Raw genomic sequence first — 21,017 nt, 5'->3', positions numbered from 1 at the left:
GCCTTTAGGGGTACAAAAAATAGTCATTGGGGCCTAGTCTGGTTGTGTACGTGTGAGATACATACACTTTTTTTGATAATATTTTCTATTCCGCTATTCAATAAAAACCTTTGGGTATAAACAATTAAATTGTGGGATAGTCTGTGTTGGTATGTGTGAGATGCACCTTTCCAATATTTGGGGTTCATCTCATACTTCTGAAGATTTGAGGGTGCTGCCTGTTCCGTACTCCTCCTATTCCTCATCCTGCCTTTGGGGGTACAAAAAATAGTAATTGGGCCTAGTCTGGTTGTGTACGTGTGAGATACATACACTTTTTTGATCATATTTTCTATTCCGCTATGCAATAAAAACCTTTGGGTATAAACAATTAAATTGCGGGATAGTCTGTGTTGGTACGTGTGAGATACACCTTTCCAATTTTTGGGGTTCATCTCATACTTCTGAAGATTTGAGGGTGCTGCCTGTTCTGTACTCCTCCTACTCCTCATCCTGCCTTTAGGAGTACAAAAAATAGTAATTGGGGCCTAGTCTGGTTGTGTACGTGTGAGATACATACACTTTTTTTGATAATATTTTCTATTCCGCTATTCAATAAAAACCTTTGGGTATGAACAATTAAATTGCGGGATAGTCTGTGTTGGTACGTGTGAGATACACCTTTCCAATTTTTGGGGTTCATCTCATACTTCTGATGATTTGAGGGTGCTGCCTGTTCCGTACTCCTCCTACTCCTCATCCTGCCTTTAGGGGTACAAAAAATAGTAATTGGGGCCTAGTCTGGTTGTGTACGTGTGAGATACATACACTTTTTTTGATCATATTTTCTATTCCCCTATTCAATAAAAACCTTTGGGTATAAACAATTAAATTGCGGGATAGTCTGTGTTGATACGTGTGAGATGCACCTTTCCAATTTTTGGGGTTCATCTCATACTTCTGAAGATTTGAGGGTGCTGCCTGTTTCGTACTCCTCCTACTCCTCATCCTGCCTTTAGGGGTACAAAAAATAGTAATTCGGTTCTAGTCTGGTTGTGTACGTGTGAGATACATACACTTTTTTTTATAATAATTTCTATTCCGCTATTCAATAAAAACCTTTGGGTATAAACAATTAAATTGAGGGATAGTCTGTGTTGGTACGTGTGAGATGCACCTTTGCAATTTTTGGGGTTCATCTCATACTTCTGAAGATTTGAGGGTGCTGCCTGTTCCGTACTCCTCCTATTCCTCATCCTGCCTTTGGGGGTACAAAAAATAGTAATTGGGGCCTAGTCTGGTTGTGTACGTGTGAGATACATACACTTTTTTGATCATATTTTCTATTCCGCTATTCAATAAAAACCTTTGGGTATAAACAATTAAATTGCGGGATAGTCTGTGTTGGTACGTGTGAGATACACCTTTCCAATTTTTGGGGTTCATCTCATACTTCTGAAGATTTGAGGGTGCAGCCTGTTCGGTACTCCTCCTACTCCTCATCCTGCCTTTGGGGGTACAAAAAATTGTAATTTGGGCCTAGTCTGGTTGTGTACGTGTGAGATACATACACTTTTTTTGATAATATTTTCTATTCCGCTATTCAATAAAAACCTTTGGGTATAAACAATTAAATTGCGGGATAGTCTGTGTTGGTACGTGTGAGATACACCCTTCCAATTTTTGGGGTTCATCTCATACTTCTGAAGATTTGAGGGTGCTGCCTGTTCCGTACTCCTCCTACTCCTCATCCTGCCTTTAGGGGTACAAAAAATAGTAATTCGGGCCTAGTCTGGTTGTGTACGTGTGAGATACATACACTTTTTTTGATCATATTTTCTATTCCCCTATTCAATAAAAACCTTTTGGTATAAACAATTAAATTGCGGGATAGTCTGTGTTGATACGTGTGAGATGCACCTTTCCAATTTTTGGGGTTCATCTCATACTTCTGAAGATTTGAGGGTGCTGCCTGTTTCGTACTCCTCCTACTCCTCATCCTGCCTTTAGGGGTACAAAAAATAGTAATTCGGGCCTAGTCTGGTTGTGTACGTGTGAGATACATACACTTTTTTTGATAATAATTTCTATTCCGCTATTCAATAAAAACCTTTGGGTATAAACAATTAAATTGAGGGATAGTCTGTGTTGGTACGTGTGAGATGCACCTTTGCAATTTTTGGGGTTCATCTCATACTTCTGAAGATTTGAGGGTGCTGCCTGTTCCGTACTCCTCCTATTCCTCATCCTGCCTTTGGGGGTACAAAAAATAGTAATTGGGCCTAGTCTGGTTGTGTACGTGTGAGATACATACACTTTTTTGATCATATTTTCTATTCCGCTATGCAATAAAAACCTTTGGGTATAAACAATTAAATTGCGGGATAGTCTGTGTTGGTACGTGTGAGATACACCTTTCCAATTTTTGGGGTTCATCTCATACTTCTGAAGATTTGAGGGTGCTGCCTGTTCTGTACTCCTCCTACTCCTCATCCTGCCTTTAGGAGTACAAAAAATAGTAATTGGGGCCTAGTCTGGTTGTGTACGTGTGAGATACATACACTTTTTTTGATAATATTTTCTATTCCGCTATTCAATAAAAACCTTTGGGTATGAACAATTAAATTGCGGGATAGTCTGTGTTGGTACGTGTGAGATACACCTTTCCAATTTTTGGGGTTCATCTCATACTTCTGACGATTTGAGGGTGCTGCCTGTTCCGTACTCCTCCTACTCCTCATCCTGCCTTTAGGGGTACAAAAAATAGTAATTGGGGCCTAGTCTGGTTGTGTATGTGTGAGATACATACACTTTTTTTGATAATATTTTCTATTCCGCTATTCAATAAAAACCTTTGGGTATAAACAATTAAATTGCGGGATAGTCTGTGTTGGTACGTGTGAGATACACCTTTCCAATTTTTGGGGTTCATCTCATACTTCTGAAGATTTGAGGGTGCTGCCTGTTCCGTACTCCTCCTACTCCTCATCCTGCCTTTAGGGGTACAAAAAATAGTAATTGGGGCCTAGTCTGGTTGTGTACGTGTGAGATACATACACTTTTTTTGATCATATTTTCTATTCCGCTATTCAATAAAAACCTTTGGGTATAAACAATTAAATTGCGGGATAGTCTGTGTTGGTACGTGTGAGATGCACCTTTCTAATTTTTGGGGTTCATCTCATACTTCTGAAGATTTGAGGGTGCTGCCTTCTCCGTACTCCTCCTATTCCTCATCCTTCCTTTGGGGGTACAAAAAATAGTAATTGGGGCCTAGTCTGGTTGTGTACGTGTGAGATACATACACTTTTTTGATCATATTTTCTATTCCGCTATTCAATAAAAACCTTTGGGTATAAACAATTAAATTGCGGGATAGTCTGTGTTGGTACGTGTGAGATACACCTTTCCAATTTTTGGGGTTCATCTCATACTTCTGAAGATTTGAGGGTGCAGCCTGTTCCGTACTCCTCCTACTCCTCATCCTGCCTTTGGGGGTACAAAAAATTGTAATTTTGGGCCTAGTCTGGTTGTGTACGTGTGAGATACATACACTTTTTTTGATAATATTTTCTATTCCGCTATTCAATAAAAACCTTTGGGTATAAACAATTAAATTGCGGGATAGTCTGTGTTGGTACGTGTGAGATACACCCTTCCAATTTTTGGGGTTCATCTCATACTTCTGAAGATTTGAGGGTGCTGCCTGTTCCGTACTCCTCCTACTCCTCATCCTGCCTTTGGGGGTACAAAAAATAGTAATTGGGGCCTAGTCTGGTTGTGTACGTGTGAGATACATACACTTTTTTTGATCATATTTTCTATTCCGCTAATCAATAAAAACCTTTGGGTATAAACAATTAAATTGCGGGATAGTCTGTGTTGGTACGTGTGAGATGCACCTTTCCAATTTTTGGGGTTCATCTCATACTTCTGAAGATTTGAGGGTGCTGCCTGTTCCGTACTCCTCCTATTCCTCATCCTGCCTTTGGGGGTACAAAAAATAGTAATTGGGGCCTAGTCTGGTTGTGTACGTGTGAGATACATACACTTTTTTTGATAATATTTTCTATTCCGCTATTCAATAAAAACCTTTGGGTATAAACAATTAAATTGCGGGATAGTCTGTGTTGGTACGTGTGAGATACACCTTTCCAATTTTTGGGGTTCATCTCATACTTCTGAAGATTTGAGGGTGCTGCCTGTTCCGTACTCCAGCTACTTCTCATCCTGCCTTTGGGGGTAAAAAAAATAGTAATTGAGGCCTAGTCTGGTTGTGTACGTGTGAGATACATACACTTTTTTTGATAATATTTTCTATTCCGCTATTCAATAAAAACCTTAGGGAATAAACAATTAAATTGCGGGATAGTCTGTGTTGGTACGTGTGAGATACACCTTTCCAATTTTTGGGGTTCATCTCATACTTCTGAAGATTTGAGGGTGCTGCCTGTTCCGTACTCCTCCTACTCCTCATCCTGCCTTTAGGGGTACAAAAAATAGTAATTGGGGCCTAGTCTGGTTGTGTACGTGTGAGATACATACACTTTTTTTGATCATATTTTCTATTCCGCTATTCAATAAAAACCTTTGGGTATAAACAATTAAATTGCGGGATAGTCTGTGTTGGTACGTGTGAGATGCACCTTTCCAATTTTTGGGGTTCATCTCATACTTCTGAAGATTTGAGGGTGCTGCCTGTTCCGTACTCCTCCTATTCCTCATCCTGCTTTTGGGGGTACAAAAAATAGTAATTGGGGCCTAGTCTGGTTGTGTACGTGTGAGATACATACACTTTTTTTGATAATATTTTCTATTCCGCTATTCAATAAAAACCTTTGGGTATAAACAATTAAATTGCGGGATAGTCTGTGTTGGTACGTGTGAGATATACCTTTCCAATTTTTGGGGTTCATCTCATACTTCTGAAGATTTGAGGGTGCTGCCTGTTCCGTACTCCTCCTACTCCTCATCCTGCCTTTGGGGGTACAAAAAATTGTAATTTGGGCCTAGACTGGTTGTGTACGTGTGAGATACATACACTTTTTTTGATAATATTTTCTATTTCGCTATTCAATAAAAACCTTTGGGTATAAACAATCAAATTGCGGGATAGTCTGTGTTGGTACGTGTGAGATACACCTTTCCAATTTTTGGGGTTCATCTCATACTTCTGAAGATTTGAGGGTGCTGCCTGTTCCGTACTCCTCTTACTCCTCATCCTGCCTTTGGGGGTAAAAAAAATAGTAATTGGGGCCTAGTCTGGTTGTGTACGTGTGAGATACATACACTTTTTTTGATCTTATTTTCTATTCCGCTATTCAATAAAAAACCTTTGGGTATAAACAATTAAATTGCGGGATAGTCTGTGTTGGTACGTGTTACATAGTTACATAGTTACATAGTAGGTGAGGTTGAATAAAGACAATAGTCCATCCAGTTCAACCTGTGTAGGTGTGTGTGACTGTAATCATCTAACATAGCCCTCAATCTCCTGATCCTTGAGATGTAAGTCTAAGAGTCTTTTGAAAGTCACCATACTACCCGCAGAAACCACCTCTTGTGGTAGACAATTCCACAATCTTGTAGCCCTAACAGTAAAGAACCCCCCACGTTGCCTGAGGTTAAAACACTTCTCCTCTAATCGCATTGTATGTCCTCGAGTCCTCATGCAATTCCTTCGAATGAACAGCTTTTCTTCTAAGCTGAGATCCCCATTAAGATATTTATAAATTGCTATCATGTCCCCTCTCAGACGTCTTTTCTCCAGGGAAAATAAATCGAGCGATTGCAGCCGCTCTTCATAGGTAAGGTCCTCCAACCCCCTAATTAGTTTAGTTGCCCTTCTCTGGACTTTCTCCAGCTCCAACACATCCCTCCTGAGGACTGGCGACCAGAACTGGACAGAATACTCCAGATGCGGTCGGACCAGAGTTTTATAAAGTGGAAGGATTATAGTCTTATCTCTGGAATACATCCCTTTCTTTATGCATGCTAATATTCTGTTGGCTTTGGAAGCTGCCGCTTGGCATTGCATGCTGTTGCCTAATCTATCATCAACTAAGACTCCCAGATCCTTCTCCATTTTTGATTCCCCCAAGGGTTCCCCTCCTAACGTGTATTGTGTTTTTATGTTTTTGGTCCCCAAGTGCAAAACCTTACACTTCTCCACATTAAACCTCATTTGCCATGTCGTTGCCCACTCCGTAATTTTGTCCAGGTCATTCTGTAGGATATCTGCTTCATGCTGTGCAGTTATTGCCCTGGCCAATTTTGTGTCATCTGCAAAAACTGATAACGAACTACTGATCCCGTCCTCAATGCTGTTTATGAATAAATTGAACAAGGTTGGTCCCAGGACTGAGCCCTGGGGCACCCCGCTTACTACCTCAGACCAGTCTGAGTATGCGCTGTTTATTACTACCCTTTGGACACGGCCTTTTAGCCAATTCCGTATCCAAGAGCAAACCCTGCTGTCGATACCTGCAGACCTTATTTTATAAATTAAGCGCTTGTGGGGAACTGTATCAAACGCCTTAGCGAAATCCAAGTACACCACATCCACTGGTCTCCCCCTATCTAGCTCACAGCTCACTTCCTCGTAGAATGCTAAGAGATTGGTTTGACAAGATCGCCCATTTGTAAACCCGTGCTGGTTACTACTGATGATGTTGTTGTCTTTAGCATACTCTACGATATAGTCCCTTATCATCCCCTCCAAAAGTTTACATATTATTGATGTCAGACTGACAGGCCTATAATTTCCGGGGATATGTCTCTGGCCCTTTTTGAATATTGGAATCACGTTAGCCTTCCTCCAATCCCCTGGTACATCTCCTGTCCTAATACTGTCAGCAAAGATCAGGAACAGTGGTCTAGATATAACCATACTGAGTTCCTTGAGCACTCTCGGATGTACGCCATCCGGGCCTGGTGATTTGTTTGTGTTAAGTTTATCCAGTCTTTCCCTGATTTCCCCCTCTGTTAGCCATAGTGGCAAGTCCTGTGTATTACTACTAACCATACAGTCATGGTCAGTGTTCCCTTCCTTTTCCTGCGTAAAGACTGACGAGAAAAAAGAATTCAGCACGGTTGCTTTTTCAGTGTCCTCTGTAACCATCCTCCCATCATCGCTAATTATGTGTGCAATATGCTCTGCCCTAGTTTTTTTGCTGTTGATATATTTAAAGAATTTCTTTGGGTTTTTTTTACTATCCTCCGCTATTTGTCTCTCAAAGTTGATTTTAGCCATCTTGATTTCGTGTTTACACTTCTTATTTTCCTCCTTGTATTGCTGGAAGGCCGATACGGTGCCCTCTGATTTATATTTCTTGAAGGCCAATTTTTTTCCCCTAATAAGTTTTTTAACGCTACGGTTTAGCCAGCCAGGTTTGGCTTTGTCTCTTCTAAATTTATTCCCCATAGGAATGCACTGCAAGATGCCTTTGCTTAATATTGTTCTAAAGCATTCCCATTTTTCCTCTGTGGTCAGTGATCCCAGGGTTTGGTCCCAGTTTACCCTTTCCATCAATGAGTACAATTTTGGAAAGTCTGCCCTTCTGAAGTTTAGGGTTCTTATGTTCCCCACTTGCCTTTTTATATTGTTATTTATACTAAATGTGATCATCCTGTGATCGCTAGAGCCCAGGTTGTCCTGGACTCCTACCTCCGAGATTATGTCTGGGTCATTAGTGATCAATAGATCCAGGATAGCATTCTCTCTAGTAGGGGAATCCACCAACTGCGACATGTAGTTATCCTGTAAGGTTTCCGTGAATAGCCGGGCCTTATGCGAGTGTGCAGTCCCCTCTTCCCAGTCAATGTCGGGATAATTGAAGTCCCCCAATATGATGACTGATCCTAGTTTTGCCGCTTTACCTATTAGTGCTAAAAATTCCAGCTCTACCTCCTCCCCTTGGTTAGGTGGCCTATAGCAAACCCCCACAACTACTTTTCCCTTATCTTCTTCCCTATCGAGTTCAACCCACACAGATTCTAAATCCATGCTCATCCCATCCGTAATGTCACTCCTTTCTAGCACCTTTATATTGTTCTTGACATAGAGACATACCCCTCCCCCTCTTTTACCAACCCTGTCCTTCCGGTACACCGAATACCCTTGGATATTGGCCAGCCAGTCATGTGAGGGGTCGAACCAAGTCTCCGTTATTCCCACAAGGTCTATGTCCTCCTCATGTACTAACATGTCCAACTCATCCATCTTATTAGCTAGGCTCCTGGCATTAGCATATACCCCTCTTAGTTTTACGGAAGTTAAACGTGATTGGCGGTTTTGTTTATTTCTGTTTGGTCTGCTGTTCTCCCGCACAGACCCGCCAATTGATGTTGTTGACCTACTGTCGCTATTGACCCTACAGCTGCCTTCAGTCCTCTGCTCCCTCCTGACTGATTCTATTTCTGAGCCCTCCCCCCCGTCTCCTAGTTTAAAAGCCCCTCCAACTCGGTGGCCATCTTTCTCCCCAAAAGAGCTGTACCGTCCCCATTAAGGTGCAGCCCATCCTTACTAAAGAGCCGGTAGCCGACTGAGAAGTCAGCCCAGTTCTCCAGGAACCCAAACCCCTCCTTCCTACACCAATTCCTCAGCCACTTGTTAAGTTCCCTAAGCTCCTTCTGCCTCTCCTGTGTGGCTCGAGGTACAGGCAGTATTTCAGAGAAAACCACCTTGGAGGTCCTTTTCCTCAATCTATTACCTAAGTCCCTGAAATCGTTCTTAAGGATCCTCCACCTACCTTTAACTTTGTCATTAGTGCCCACATGCACCATGACCGCTGGGTCATCCCCAGCCCCGCCCAACAATCTGTCTGCCAGATCTGCGATGTGCCGAACTCGGGCGCCCGGTAAACAACAAACTGTTCGGTTCACGAGATCTTTTTTACAGATTTCCCTCTCTGTCCTCTTGATAATTGAGTCCCCAACTACCACAACCTTTCTAACCTTTCCTGAGTTACGGCCCCCCTTCTTCCTGGAGCCGTCCCTCCCCTGGCAGCTGGGGGAGGGCGCATGCTCCAGCTCTGCCACCCCTGAGTTGATATCCCCCTCAACCTGCAACTCGGCAAACATGTTAGGGTGTACCAACTCAGGACTGGCCTCCCTGACTCTCCTCCCCCTAACATTCCTAACAGTCACCCAGCTGCGTACCTCTGCTGCTTGCGTCTCCTCTATTCCTTCCTCCTCTATGCTGACCCCTGCCAGCGCCTGATGGGTAAAGTCCAAGCTCCTTTCCAGGTTGTAGATGCCACGCAGTCTTGTCACTGTGTTCTCTAGATCCACGATGTGGGCTTCCAGAGCAACAAGTCGCTCACATCTCGCACAGCAGTATTCGTCCTCGATTGGTTCATCAAGGAACGCATACATGCCGCAAGAAGTGCACTGAGTGGCATCCCCAATCCTGTCGGACATTATTACCCACTACTCTATGGGGATAATATTAACGACCTGCTCTTCCTTACCTACACTACCTCTAACTTCCCTGGTACAAAACCTGGGGTACCCACCAGTCGCTAATACCCTCACCAGTCACTAGATACTCACCAGTCGCAAGGATCCTCACCAGTCGCAAGGATCCTCACCAGTCGCAAGATACTCACCAGTCGCAAGATACTCACCAGTCGCAAAGATACTCACCAGTCGCAAAGATACTCACCAGTCGCAAGCTACTTCACCAGTCGCAAGGATACTCACCAGTGCAAGGATACTCACCAGTCGCAAGGATACTCACCCGTCGCAAGATACTTCATCAGTCGCAAGGATACTCACCAGTCGCAAGGATACTCACCAGTCGCAAGGATACTCACCAGTCGCAAAGATACTCACCAGTCACAAGGGCACTCACCAGTCGCAAAGATACTTCCAGTCGCAAGGGTACTCACCAGTCGCAAGCTACTTCACCAGTCGCAAGGATACTCACCAGTGCAAGGATATTCACCAGTTGCAAGGATACTCACCAGTTGCAAGGATACTCACCAGTTGCAAGGATACTCACCCGTCACAAGGTACTCACCAGTCGCAAGGATACTCACCAGTCGCAAAGATACTCACCAGTCGCAAAGATACTCACCAGTCGCAAAGATACTCACCAGTCGCAAGGACACTCACCAGTCGCAAAGATACTCACCAGTCGCAAAGATACTCACCAGTCGCAATGATACTCACCAGTCGCAAAGATACTCACCAGTCGCAAAGATACTCACCAGTCGCAGGGATACTCACCTGTCGCAAGGATACTCACCTGTCGCAAGGATACTCACCTGTCGCAAGGACACTCACCAGTCGCAAAGATACTCACCAGTCGCAAAGATACTCACCAGTCGCAAAGATACTCACCAGTCGCAGGGATACTTACCTGTCGCAAGGATACTCACCTGTCGCTAGGATACTCACCAGTCGCAAGGACACTCACCAGTCGCAAGACACTCACCAGTCGCAAAGATACTCACCAGTCGCAAAGATACTCACCAGTCGCAAGGATACTCACCTGTCGCAAGGATACTCACCAGTCGCAAGGACACTCACCAGTCGCAAAGATACTCACCAGTCGCAAGGACACTCACCAGTCGCAAAGATACTCACCAGTCGCAAAGATACTCACCAGTCGCAAGGATACTCACCTGTCGCAAGGATACTCACCAGTCGCAAGGACACTCACCAGTCGCAAAGATACTCACCAGTCGCAAAGATACTCACCAGTCGCAAAGATACTCACCAGTCGCAAGGACACTCACCAGTCGCAAAGATACTCACCAGTCGCAAAGATACTCACCAGTCGCAAGGATACTCACCAGTCGCAAGTATACTCACCAGTCGCAAGGACACTCACCAGTCGCAAAGATACTCACCAGTCGCAAAGATACTCACCAGTCGCAAGGATACTCACCTGTCGCAAGGATACTCACCAGTCGCAAGGACACTCACCAGTCGCAAAGATACTCACCAGTCGCAAAGATACTCACCAGTCGCAATGATACTCACCAGTCACAAGATACTCACCAGTCGCAAGGATACTTACCAGTCGCAAGGATACTCACCAGTCGCAAGGATACTTACCAGACTTCCCAGGTACTCAGTTGCAGAGACAGTCACACAGCAGTCAGTCGCAGTACAGACAAACAGCTATTGATTTCTTACAGAGTACAGTCACACAGCTTTCCCCCTGTTTGCAGCTGCTGCTCTACTCACAGCTGCTGACACACACACACACTGGGACGGATGTCTCCTCCTCCTCACTGGGCACGGACGGTCCTCCTCCTCTTCTTCCAGGCACTAAGGAAGGCGGGTTCTGACCTCCGCCGCCGCCGCCGCTGCTCTCTGCCGCTGCTCTCTGCCTCGGCTCCCGTCCTCCACCTCCGCTCAGTTGCTGGTCCCTGCACGGTGCACCCGCACCCCTTGTGCGGCTTCCCCCGCACGTGTCCCCGCAGCTCCTCTTCCTTCCTCCTCTCTCCCTTGCCGCACGAGCCGCACGAACCCTCACGATACACCTTTCCAATTTTTGGGGTTCATCTCATACTTCTGAAGATTTGAGGGTGCTGCCTGTTCCATACTCCTCATCCTGCCTTTGGGGGTACAAAAAATAGTAATTGGGGCCTAGTCTGGTTGTGTACGTGTGAGATACATACACTTTTTTGATCATATTTTCTATTCCGCTATTAAATAAAAACCTTTGGGTATAAACAATTAAATTGCGGGATAGTCTGTGTTGGTACGTGTGAGATACACCTTTCCAATTTTTGGGGTTCATCTCATACTTCTGAAGATTTGAGGGTGCTGCCTGTTCCGTACTCCTCCTACTCCTCATCCTGCCTTTAGGGGTACAAAAAATAGTAATTGGGGCCTAGTCTGGTTGTGTACATGTGAGATACATACACTTTTTTTGATAATATTTTCTATTCCGCTATTCAATAAAAACCTTTGGGTATAACCAATAAATTGCGGGATAGTCTGTGTTGGTACGTGTGAGATACACCTTTCCAATTTTTGGGGTTCATCTCAACTTCTGAAGATTTGAGGGTGCTGCCTGTTCCGTACTCCTCCTACTCCTCATCCTGCTTTTGGGGGTAAAAAAAATAGTAATTGGGGCCTAGTCTGGTTGTGTACGTGTGAGATACATACACTTTTTTTGATAATATTTTCTATTCCGCTATTCAATAAAAACCTTTGGGTATAAACAATTAAATTGCGGGATAGTCTGTGTTGGTACGTGTGAGATACACCTTTCCAATTTTTGGGGTTCATCTCATACTTCTGAAGATTTGAGGGTGCTGCCTGTTCCGTACTCCTCATCCTGCCTTTAGGGGTGCAAAAAATAGTAATTGGGGCCTAGTCTGGTTGTGTACGTGTGAGATACATACACTTTTTTTGATAATATTTTCTATTCCGCTATTCAATAAAAACCTTTGGGTATAAACAATTAAATTGCGGGATAGTCTGTGTTGGTACGTGTGAGATGCACCTTTCCAATTTTTGGGGTTCATCTCATACTTCTGAAGATTTGAGGGTGCTGCCTGTTCTGTACTCCTCCAATTCCTCATCCTGCCTTTGGGGGTACAAAAAATAGTAATTGGGGCCTAGTCTGGTTGTGTACGTGTGAGATACATACACTTTTTTTCATAATATTTTTTATTCCGCTATTCAATAAAAACCTTTGCGTATAAACAATTAAATTGCGGGATAGTCTGTGTTGGTACGTGTGAGATACACCTTTCCAATTTTTGGGGTTCATCTCATACTTCTGAAGATTTGAGGGTGCTGCCTGTTCCGTACTCCTCATCCTGCCTTTAGGGGTACAAAAAATAGTAATTGGGGCCTAGTCTGGTTGTGTACGAGTGAGATACATACACTTTTTTTGATAATATTTTCTATTCCGCTATTCAATAAAAACCTTTGGGTATAAACAATTAAATTGCAGGATAGTCTGTGTTGGTACGTGTGAGATACACCTTTCCAATTTTTGGGGTTCATCTCATACTTCTGAAGATTTCAGGGTGCTGCCTGTTCCGTACTCCTCCTACTCCTCATCCTGCCTTTGGGGGTACAAAAAATAGTAATTGGGGCCTAGTCTGGTTGTGTACGTGTGAGATACATACACTTTTTTTGATAATATTTTCTATTCCGCTATTCAATAAAAACCTTTGGGTATAAACAATTAAATTGCGGGATAGTCTGTGTTGGTACGTGTGAGATACACCTTTCCAATTTTTGGGGTTCATCTCATACTTCTGAAGATTTGAGGGTGCTGCCTGTTCCGTACTCCTCTTACTCCTCATCCTGCCTTTCGGGGTAAAAAAAATTGTAATTGGGGCCTAGTCTGGTTGTGTACGTGTGAGATACATACACTTTTTTTGATCGTATTTTCTATTCCGCTATTCAATAAAAAACCTTTGGGTATAAACAATTAAATTGCGGGATAGTCTGTGTTGGTACGTGTGAGATACACCTTTCCAATTTTTGGGGTTCATCTCATACTTCTGAAGATTTGAGGGTGCTGCCTGTTCCATACTCCTCATCCTGCCTTTGGGGGTACAAAAAATAGTAATTGGGGCCTAGTCTGGTTGTGTACGTGTGAGATACATACACTTTTTTGATCATATTTTCTATTCCGCTATTAAATAAAAACCTTTGGGTATAAACAATTAAATTGCGGGATAGTCTGTGTTGGTACGTGTGAGATACACCTTTCCAATTTTTGGGGTTCATCTCATACTTCTGAAGATTTGAGGGTGCTGCCTGTTCCGTACTCCTCCTACTCCTCATCCTGCCTTTAGGGGTACAAAAAATAGTAATTGGGGCCTAGTCTGGTTGTGTACATGTGAGATACATACACTTTTTTTGATAATATTTTCTATTCCGCTATTCAATAAAAACCTTTGGGTATAACCAATAAATTGCGGGATAGTCTGTGTTGGTACGTGTGAGATACACCTTTCCAATTTTTGGGGTTCATCTCAACTTCTGAAGATTTGAGGGTGCTGCCTGTTCCGTACTCCTCCTACTCCTCATCCTGCTTTTGGGGGTAAAAAAAATAGTAATTGGGGCCTAGTCTGGTTGTGTACGTGTGAGATACATACACTTTTTTTGATAATATTTTCTATTCCGCTATTCAATAAAAACCTTTGGGTATAAACAATTAAATTGCGGGATAGTCTGTGTTGGTACGTGTGAGATACACCTTTCCAATTTTTGGGGTTCATCTCATACTTCTGAAGATTTGAGGGTGCTGCCTGTTCCGTACTCCTCATCCTGCCTTTAGGGGTGCAAAAAATAGTAATTGGGGCCTAGTCTGGTTGTGTACGTGTGAGATACATACACTTTTTTTGATAATATTTTCTATTCCGCTATTCAATAAAAACCTTTGGGTATAAACAATTAAATTGCGGGATAGTCTGTGTTGGTACGTGTGAGATGCACCTTTCCAATTTTTGGGGTTCATCTCATACTTCTGAAGATTTGAGGGTGCTGCCTGTTCTGTACTCCTCCAATTCCTCATCCTGCCTTTGGGGGTACAAAAAATAGTAATTGGGGCCTAGTCTGGTTGTGTACGTGTGAGATACATACACTTTTTTTCATAATATTTTTTATTCCGCTATTCAATAAAAACCTTTGCGTATAAACAATTAAATTGCGGGATAGTCTGTGTTGGTACGTGTGAGATACACCTTTCCAATTTTTGGGGTTCATCTCATACTTCTGAAGATTTGAGGGTGCTGCCTGTTCCGTACTCCTCATCCTGCCTTTAGGGGTACAAAAAATAGTAATTGGGGCCTAGTCTGGTTGTGTACGTGTGAGATACATACACTTTTTTTGATAATATTTTCTATTCCGCTATTCAATAAAAACCTTTGGGTATAAACAATTAAATTGCGGGATAGTCTGTGTTGGTACGTGTGAGATACACCTTTCCAATTTTTGGGGTTCATCTCATACTTCTGAAGATTTCAGGGTGCTGCCTGTTCCGTACTCCTCCTACTCCTCATCCTGCCTTTGGGGGTACAAAAAATAGTAATTGGGGCCTAGTCTGGTTGTGTACGTGTGAGATACATACACTTTTTTTGATAATATTTTCTATTCCGCTATTCAATCTACACCTTTGTGTAAAAACAATTAAATTGCGGGATAGTCTGTTGGTACTTGTGAGATACATACACCTTTTTTATATCATATTTTCTATTCCGCTATTTAATCAAAACCTTTGGGTATAAACAATTAAATTGCGGGATAGTCTGTGTCGGTACGTGTGAGATACACCTTTCCAATTTTTGGGGTGCATCTCATACTGCCGAGGATTTGAGGGTGCTTCAGTCTGCCTCCTGCCTGTTCCGAACTCCTCCTACTCCTCATCCTGCCTTTAGGGTACAAAAAATTGTAATCGGGGCCTAGATTGTGTTTGTACGTGTGAGATACACCGTTTTGTAAAATTTGTCCTATTCCGCTATTCAATATACATCCTGTTTGAGTGTAAAAAATTAAATTGCAGGATAGTCTGTATCGGTACATTTGAGATACACCTTTTTAAATTTGTTTGGCGCATCTCCTTCTACCGCCGAGGATTGCAGGGCGCTTCAGTTTGCCTCCTGTTCCAAACTCCTCCTACTCCTCTTCCTCATCCTGCCTTTAGGGTACAAAAAATTGTAATCGGGGCCTAGTCTGTGTTTGTACGTGTGAGATACACCGTATAATAACATTTTTCCTATTCCTCTATTCAATATACACCCTTTTGGAGTGTAAGAAAATTAAATTACGGCATAGTCTGTATCGGTACGTGTGAGATACACCTTTTAAATTTGTTTAGCGCATCTCCTTCCACCGCCAAGGATTGCAGGGCGCTTCAGTTTGCCTCTTGTTCCCAACTCCTCCTACTCATCCTCCCTTTAGGGTACAAAAAATTTTAATCGGGGCCTAGTCTGTGTTTGTACGTGTGAGATACACCGTTTTTTATCCTTTTTCCTATTCCGCTATTCAATATACACCCTTTTGGGGTAAAAAACATTAAATTGCGGCATAGTTTGCATATTTGACTGTCAGATACACCCGTGCGATACTGTTGTTGTTTTGTTCCGCTATTCAATAAACACCTTTCTAGGGCAAGATCATAAATTACAGAAATATGAGGAGACCGTCAAATAGGGGCCGTGGCCTGGGTCGTGGTGCTGCTGGTAGAGCTCCTGTTGCAAGGAGAGGACGTGGTCGATCTGTGCCAGCTACACGCACAAGTGAAACACCTTCCTCAAGTGTGAGTAGGCGACAGAACCTGCAGCAGTATTTGGTAGGGCATAATGCGCCTCTAGACGTGATGAGGCCTGAAGAAGTACAGGCGATAGTAGATTGGGTTGCTGACAGTGCCTCCAGTTCCTTCACATTGTCTCCCACCCAGTCTACTGCAGAAAGGTCAGAGTTGGCACCTGCAGCCAATGTCCAACCGTCTTTCACCTCACCCCCTTGGAAATCAGGCAAGCAGTCTGAGCCCCAAGCCATACAGCAGTCTCTTCTTTTTGATGACTCTGTCAGCAGGGTTTCCCAGGGCCATCCACCTAGCCCTGCCCCAGAAGTGGAAGAGATTGAGTGCAGCGATGCCCAACCACTTATTTCTCAAGATGAGTACATGCAAGGACCATCGCAGCACATCTCCGATGATGACGAAACGCAGCAGCCAACTGCTGCGGCGTTCAGAATTGTGGAGACCAACAAGGAGGGCAGGGGTGAAGACTGGGTGGAAGATGATGTGGAGCACGATGAGGTCCTCGACCCCACATGGAATGAAGGTCATGCAGGTGACCTGAGTAGTTTGGAGGAAGAGGCGGTGGTCGCACAGAGCAACCAGCACAGTGTAATGTTCTGGTACCTCTGGTACCCTTGTTCCATATTTCTCTCTTACTAAATTGCGTACCATCTTGTTATCCATGAGACGCATACACCTTTAAGACCGGGTGACATCATTGCTGAGCGCCGCTATGAGCGGCTATTTCAATCGCCGGCTTCTCTCACTCATTGCTCGTTCAAACCACATGTTCACCGCACCTTCTCCTGTGAAGTCGGAGCTGCTGACATTTCCCTTTGCTGAACTGAAGCCGGAACCTCGCTGCTGATCCATATCTCGCTACGGGATCACCTCTCTCTAATGGACACTGTTACTACTAACCTATCTAAGTGATAAGTACCCCACAGGGGATTCCTTACTAACCAATCTCCTACTGTCATCTACTGCAATTACCAGGACTATCTGTATCTATCTATTCCCTATCATCTGCATAGACTGTTAGCTCTTGGGATTACCTTCAACTATCCTTGCACTAGGTTACTCTGTCTAAGTATACTCCATCTGTGTCCTCTTATCATCTGCACTATACTTGACATCAGAACCTATCTGCTTTACCATCACCTGCAACTTTCCTAATACTACTTCTAGTGCTCCCCATACAATAGCCTGTCTCTCATCTATACATTCTCATATATTCTATCCCTCCATTAAACATCTGATTGAGTATATGTATATTGCATAACAGGCTGTGCACTGTGATGAAGTCCTGAGAGTTGGATATGTTTTTTCAACAGAATCTACAAGGCTACTGAGTGTAATAATTCTGCAGCTGTAAATCCATCCACTAACAAAAACGCATGAACGTTACAGATTGAACGAGCCTTAAAAAAAAAATATGGATTCAGCAGAATTACCCACTCATGTACTACAATTAAAACAGCAAGTAGATGCATTGATCTTTGCGCTTACAGAGGTACAAAACGAAAATCAGACCTTGAGACAGCAGGTTGGCCGTCTCACACAGCTTTCTGCTGCTCAGCCCCGTGAGCCTAAGATAAACCCTCCTCTAGTGTTTTCTGGTGATCGGAGCAAATTTCGTGAATTTAAAAACACATGTCGATTGTTTTTTTTGTTAAAACCTCTAACCTACACCACTGACCAAATTAAGGTTTGTACCGTCATCTTCTATTTAACGGGTGAACCCCGGGCCTGGGCAGACGCTCTCTTTGAAAAGGATGATCCACTCCTTAATTCTTACCCTTTATTCCTAGCACAACTCACTAGTTTATATGAAGACCCCAATAAGCACCGCTGATACCCAATTACGGGCCTTAAAACAAGGAAGGAGACCTGTTGAAGATTTTGTGGCAAATTTTAAAAGATGGTCCCCTGATTCAGGGTGGAACGACACATCTTTGCGAACGCAGTTTAGACTCGGCCTATCTGAGGCCGTTAAAGACGAGCTCGCCCGAGCGGATTTACCTGGCACTCTAGAGGGACTGATACAGACCAGTATCAATATTGACAGACGACTACGAGAAAGAAAGGCTGAGAAGATGGGCTCACCATTATCCAGTCCTTTTCGGATGTTGCCTGTTGACCCTACTCCTATGGAAGTAAGAATGATACGCCCACCTCTGACCCTTTCTGAACGTGCCAGGAGGAAAACCGAACATCGTTGCATGTACTGCGCATCCCCGAATCATTTGATAAGCGACTGTCCCCTTGTCCGCAGAAAAGAGGGTGAGTGTTCAAATGTCTTGCTAGGGGGACTCACAACTTCCTTTTCTAATCCTTATATTTTTGTTCATTTAACATTGCAGTGGGACCAAACTAGGATCACCACCAAGGCTATGATCGACACAGGATCTTGTGGAAACTACATTGACATTTGTTTTGTCTCTCTTAAAAAAATACCTATTGTTTCAAAACCCAAACCTGTCTCCGTTAGTTTTATTAATGGTACCCCTTTATCCTCTGGTCCTATCATCAGTCAGACACAGGCACTCCTTGTAACTGCTGACGAGTCTCATGTGGAGACCACCACCTTTGATGTATTAACTTCACCACATTTCCCAATCATTTTGGGACTTCCCTGGTTACACATACATCAACCAATCATCGATTGGAAAACAAGAACGCTAGCCTTCTCTTCTCACTATTGTGAAACGACGTGTAATCTCCCCACATATGATAGGATCCTGTCTGTAGTGCCGGATGACATTATACCCAAGTGTTATCAGGATTTATCGGAGGTTTTCCTTGAGAAAAACGCTCAAATGCTACCTCCCCATAGGGACTATGATTGTTGTATCGATCTACTCCCTAATAGCAAGTTGCCTTTCGGACATGTTTATCCTCTCTCACAGGATGAACTCTCTCATCTTAAGGAGTATCTGGATGAGAACTTGGCAAAAGGATTTATCCGACCTTCTACTTCCTCCACTGCTGCTGGACTCTTCTTTGTCCGCAATAAGGATTCTAGCCTTAGGCCTATCATTGATTTCAGACAATTAAATGCCATTACAATAAAAGATCGTTATCCTCTTATTCCTGAACTTATCGAACAGGTGCGTGGAGCTTCTTTCTTTTCAAAATTGGACCTAAAAGGGGCATACAATTTAATTCGAATTCGTAAAGGGGATGAATGGAAGACGGCATTCAGAACCAGATACGGACTGTTTGAGTACCTTGTAATGCCATTTGGGCTATGTAATGCTCCCGCAGCCTTCCAACGGTTTATAAATGAGATATTCAGAGACTTGCTTGATGTTTGTGTTGTAGTATATTTGGACGATATACTTATCTATTCTCATTCCTTACCTGAGCACATAAAACATGTGAGACTTGTGTTGTCAAGACTACTTGCACATAACTTATATGTTAAATCAAAAAAATGTTTATTTCATAAAGAGGAAGTACTATTCCTAGGATATATTATATCTAAAAATGGAATCAAAATGGACATGAGCAAAATATCCTGCATTCTGGATTGGCCTGTGCCAACCACTCGCAAAGCATTACAAAGGTTCCTAGGATTCTCTAACTACTATAGGAAATTCATTAAGAACTTCTCTGCGATTGTGAAACCTCTCACACAACTCACAAGCACGAAGAAACCATTCAATTGGTCAAAAGAAGCAAATGAAGCATTCTGTCTGCTGAAATCAAGCTTTACTACTGCCCCCATACTATGCCATCCAGACCCATCCCTTCAATACTTCTTGGAGGTAGATGCGTCAAATATGGCAGTAGGAGCAGTTCTCTCACAACGACCAACAAACACCTCACCTCTTCACCCAGTTGCTTTCTTCTCAAAGTCATTAAGCAGCCCCGAGGTGAACTACCCGGTAGGTGAGAAGGAGTTACTAGCCATAAAACTGGCGTTAGAGAATTGGCGACATCTACTTGAGGGCACTCAATTGCCAATCCTGATATATACTGATCACAAAAACCTTCAATACCTTCAGACTAATAGAACTCTTTCCCACCGGCAGGTACGGTGGTCGTTATTCTTTCTGAGATTTAATTTTTTAGTGACTTACACGCCCGCAGACAAAAATAAAAAAGCGGATGCGCTTTCACAACTAGCCGAGAAAGATTGTACCGAGGTTCCCTCAGTTCCTATAATACCACTTGAACGTATTATCGGTGTCGTTCGCTCCCTGAAGGAGGAGATTTTGCACAGCATAGGACTGGACTCACCTCCACCACAACTAACTACTGACGCAGAAGGCTTCCTCTACTACAACGATAAATTATACATACCCCCTACTATGCGAACCAAGATCTTGGAATTGTCGCATGATGTACCTATGGCAGGACATATGGGTATGACTAAAACTTTCAATCTACTTACTAGGCAGTTTTGGTGGCCAGACATGAAGACAACCGTAAAAAAGTTCATTTCATCTTGTGATATCTGTGCAAGGTCTAAAATTGACAACACGAAACCATCAGGGTTACTTTGTAGTTTACCGATACCCCAGGTTCCGTGGGAAGTGGTATCCTTAGACTTCATAGTGGAACTACCACTTTCCAAAGGATTCAACACCATCTTGGTGTCAGTGGACCATCTGACCAAGATGGCACATTTCACTCCTATCCGAAAACTACCTTCATCCAAACAAACAGCGGAATTACTTGTGAAACATGTCTTTAAGTTACATGGTATTCCAAAAAAACTGCTGTCTGACCGTGGTTCACAATTCATCTCAAAGTTTTGGCTAGCTCTATGTCAGATACTACGAATAGAGCGTAAACTTACTTC

Source organism: Pelophylax lessonae (assembly GCF_965119305.1).
Source record: "Pelophylax lessonae genome assembly, chromosome: 6".
NCBI lineage: Eukaryota > Metazoa > Chordata > Amphibia > Anura > Ranidae > Pelophylax > Pelophylax lessonae.
The sequence above is the reverse complement of the archived record's forward strand: the minus strand, read 5'-3'. Positions refer to the sequence as shown.